The sequence below is a fragment of the Galendromus occidentalis genome, unplaced genomic scaffold (genome assembly GCF_000255335.2).
Source record: "Galendromus occidentalis unplaced genomic scaffold, Mocc_1.1 scf7180000077438, whole genome shotgun sequence".
NCBI classification, from domain to species: domain Eukaryota; kingdom Metazoa; phylum Arthropoda; class Arachnida; order Mesostigmata; family Phytoseiidae; genus Galendromus; species Galendromus occidentalis.
In genome coordinates, this window is record NW_003805426.1 from 4,525 (window position 1) to 8,969 (window position 4,445).

At 51.3% G+C, this 4,445-nt stretch overlaps 2 non-coding genes across 2 annotated transcripts; both read right to left on the minus strand.

Annotated features, from left to right (window-relative positions):
* Positions 1–1,062: 1,062 nt before the first annotated feature.
* Positions 1,063–1,181, minus strand: LOC114828217 (5S ribosomal RNA). The gene has a single exon (XR_003777103.1). It is a non-coding gene; the product is annotated as a 5S ribosomal RNA (ribosomal RNA).
* A 2,385-nt stretch (positions 1,182–3,566) lies between these two features.
* On the minus strand, positions 3,567–3,640 carry TRNAT-AGU (transfer RNA threonine (anticodon AGU)). Its single transcript has one exon. It is a non-coding gene; the product is annotated as a tRNA-Thr (tRNA).
* Between the last annotated feature and the right edge of the window lie 805 nt (positions 3,641–4,445).

A 4,445-nucleotide genomic window follows, 5' to 3' on the forward strand; every position in this document is an offset into this window, starting at 1 on the left:
TAGAGCATTCGACTGCAGATCGAGAGGTCCCCGGTTCAAACCCGGGTGCCCCCTGGTGTGACCTTTTGCCTCTCGCGTGATCGGACTGAATAAGGCGAATGGCCCGCTCGAGAGCCATGGGGGACCCGTCTCTACTCCCGCCGAGCGGATCGTTCAAGATTCCTAGTGAAACGAGTTGAAGAATGGCGAGGACTCGGTAGGCACATGCGATGTGAATGCTCCAATCCATGACCGGTAATGATGCCGCTCACGGAGATCCTTAGACGATGGAGACCAAGACAGAATCCCTCCTGCTCGGAGGGACTCTAGCATCTGACTTCATGAGGGACTTGAATTGAAGGTCACCGTCGGAACGAGACCTCTTCTCACTCAGCGTCAGCGCGTTGCAGAAGAGACGAAAGTAGGGATTCCAGGTTCTGGCGAAGGATTATCGGGAACATCTGAGTCCCTGAAGAAGAGCATCTCTCGATAGAAGTCACCGAACGTGATCGGGAGCAGAGCCGATTCGCTTTTCGCATGCGACCTCCCGTCCGAGTCATTTGGCCGGGCTCGACTTTCCGTAGCTCCGGTGATCGGACGAGGACCGACCCATTCAACATGGTATGGCGAAGGGCGACAGTGCGTCTAAGGTTAATTTTGCCCATTCATCGATAAGCAGCGTATAAATCATGAAAAACTGCAGTCTTGGAGGCCCCGAGGTCGGAAGTATGAGGGAATTCGGGGTAGCATTCTGGAGACTACACTGAGGGAACAGCGAGGGAAGCATCTATCAGTAAAAAGAAGATCACCTGCATTTCATGACTAACCGGGCCTGGAGGGGCTCAGCTTCAGTGATCGAACGAGAACCGGCGTATTCAGCGTGGTATGACCGATGGCGACAGCTAAGGGATGGTTGCTCCGTTGCTCCTATTGATTCATCGCTGCAAGCTATGGAATCATCGGAAATTAATGAACATGATTCACTGAGAAATGTATCTCCATCCCGAGAAAAGGAGATCATCCGAATGCCATGAAGAGAAAAGAAATTGAACTGGAAAAATCCGATGGAGAAAATTAAAAATTTGCCATCAACACCCGGTGTTCCCAGGCGGTCTCCCTTCCAAGTACTAACCGGGCCCAACGTTGCTTAGCTTCGGTGATCGGACGAGAACCGGCGTATTCAACGTGGTATGGCCGATGGCGACAGCTAAGGGATAGTTGCTCCTATTCATCCATCGCTAAGTGGCTATGGAATCAACGGAAACTCATGTTCATGATTCACCGAGTAATGTATCCCCATCCCGATAAGTAGGGATCATTCGAATGCCATGGACAAGAAAAATATCAAATTGGGAAAATCCGGGGGGAAAAAAAGATGCCATCAACACCCGGTGTTCCTAGGCGCTCTCCCTTCCGAGTATTAATCGAGGGAAGTGACGGCATAATGGGCGATCAAAGGATGGATCGCTCGAGTGGGGATGCTTGATGAAATGATGAGCTCAGAAGGCTAGTCTTCATTTCAGCGGCGGTGGACGAGACTGAACTCCCGTGTCCAACGATATCGTCCGAGCGGCAATACAAACAAGATAGCTTCGACATAGCGTGCAAGAATATCGACCAGCCATGAGGCTTCAGAATCTCTTACCATGCTGGGAGAGCTTCCCAGTGGGGGGGCTTGCTCAGTGAAAAAGTGGATATTATCCTCCGTCAGGCAAAGCCACCGACCGAACTCTCGGAACGGCATCGCGAGGGCTCTGCGTCCCGTGCCAGAAAGAAATCGAAGACCGCTGGTATAGTTGAAGTATTTTTACTTCGCAGGCTCGATACTCACTCAGCCAGTCAATCGGGGAGATGCATTCAGAACCTCGTTGTCCTCCGCGTACGATGATCCTTTCATGAGATTGTGAGTTGTGAGTTGTGACGTGACAGAACAGTCAACAATTCAGGTCGATGAGACTGTCGGCAGGGCCAGAAGCCACAGACGAAGACACTCCGAGGCATCATCGGTTACGGTGCAGTTTCTTCGCGGTTCGTATGGTCAGATCATCTTGCTAATTTTAGACAGCTCATACTCTGCATGATCCATGCCGGGGAAGATGCTGCATTCGAGTCTGGCACCATGGCGGGGGCGTTCTCTCGCTTGGGGTACATACGCTCCACATGAGTCATCCCATGCGAAAATCATTCAGAATCGTACTCTTGTCGGGTCCCATCCGAGGCCAGGGCGTGGAATACAGCGAGTTCGATTCCGAAAATTCGGAAATCCTCGAATCTCTCTCAATACCTTATTGAGCGGCGAGATCTCTGTAGCAGAGCGATATGGATGCGACTATGGAGCTAGGTGTTAACTCAATCGCTGATGACAGCTCCCAAGACAGATGACATCTTATCTTTTCGAGGCGATAGGCTAAATCGCTTCTTTTTGTCCCTCATTTTTCCCCATCGCTCCCCATTTCCCAGAACGTATCCGTTTATGGAATCCCAGAACATGTAGCGCGCAGCAATATTCGGCCAACGCCGAGTAGATATTCCAAAGATGTCGTCGGGAGTTGAGAGAATGCTCGAATGTAGAGTACACTCGGAGCGGCCCGTAAATAAAAGGCTTACAATGAGCGTTGAAAATATTCCAGTGTTAACTCACTCAATAGGACTAAATAGGAGCTCCCGGTGCGAAAGCTGGCCACGTCCAAAAGGATCCGTCTACGGGGGCGGATTCGAACCGGAACACCGAGGAGCTCCGCTCGTGCACCGAGCTTCGCAAGTAACGCGGAATCCAGCTCCCTGAACTCTTTCCTTCCTGATCGCCGTCATTGCGATCGTGCGCTCCTTCTCATTAAGAGCGCCCTCTCAAGAGGGGAGAAGCTCAGATGGAGGAGCTCCTCCGTTGAGGGGTTCGATCAAAGAGAAGCCTTCAAAGACTTGAGAAAAACGCTCATGAGAGGAGGTAGGTATATGATAAACTCGTCGAGGGTCTGCTTCCGATGATTCCGACGTCGATGGATTCGCCTCGGGGAGATTCAAAGGTATGAAGGGTCGTAACCGAGCATCACATATGCGATTATGCCTCACCGCGTAAAGGAACTCGCACATGAAGAACACTTTTGCTCTCCCCAAGGAGTGTCTCAAAGGTGGCGCAGCGCAGCCTGCTCACATCTCAGAATCCCTATCGGGATTTCGCGACATAGATTCGGAGTATGGACGAAGTCACGGACAATAGGAGGAAGATGTCGATTAGTATACTCTGAACCCCAATCCACGTATTTATGGTTGACATTCACGGCCTCTTCGAGTACCATTGACTGGAGTGTCATCGGACTGATTAGAAGGTCGTCCGCATCATCCGAAGGGTTTCTCCTGACGATCCGTGAGATCCCTCGTCATTCATGCATGGGCAAGGATGTCACCGATCATGTACACCGGTTGAAGCATCGGCCAAGTGCGAATACATACACGAAATCGGCTTCTGCTTATCGATTAGCGACCTCCATCCTAAAGGATATTTGTCGAAATGCATCGAGATATATTCGGATTCAGAAGAGAATCGGTCGCTCATCGGATAGAACTTGCGATGAGAAGCTCCAAAAAGAAGGCTCCGGCGAGATTCGAACTCACGATCTCCTGTTTACTAGACAGGCGCTTTAACCAACTAAGCCACGGCGCCATATTTGGCGGCGGGCTCACCATTCTATGTTTCGGAATCCTCGGTAGCTCGTCGGACTCGAGCACCAGTCATCCTGCCCGATCTGGAGCGCGGAACCGACCAGGACTGAGCTAAAAGAATCTGTCTATCGCGTATTAGGCAGACATTTCGCCACAAGTGGAAACCTGCCCTCGATTCCTCTCCCATGAACCCGTCAGAGCAACATATCGATCTCGGGATCTCGACTTGCCATACCATGATGTATCGATTGAGGACGAGATTTTTACTCCTCATCGCACGCCTCCAATTAGCGACGCGCAGCAGATATCCGGATGCGTCCTGACAGAATACTCATGGTCGTCAGTCGGGCAACTGAGCGAAATCTAATCGAGGGAGCAGCCCGATTGGATGGAGCTCGGTTAGAGATCTTGGGCAAGAGGTCAACGATTCACTACTTCCGGCACCTTGTCGATAATCTCCGACGACGCGAAGCTGACCAACTGGACACCGAGCTCGGGGTTCCCCTCACCCAGTTTGAAGGGTCAATGCCGGCGCGGCATGTGTACATCCCAAGTACGAATCTCAATCGGTTGGAAAGCTCGGATCTTGCTGATTAGCCGATCTAGGGTGTTTCCCCTTATTTAGAGGGCCCTACAAGTCGAGCCCTGGACAAGTCAGAGCGCGGAACACCCCACGACAAAAGCTCAACTCGAGGAATGAGAGTGCAGAAATGCTTCAGGTGACAGGTCTTCGTTGATTCGCGAGTCACAGCCTTTCGGAAGATGACCGCAGAACACCGAGAAGAGCAAAACTGAGAAAATTTCTG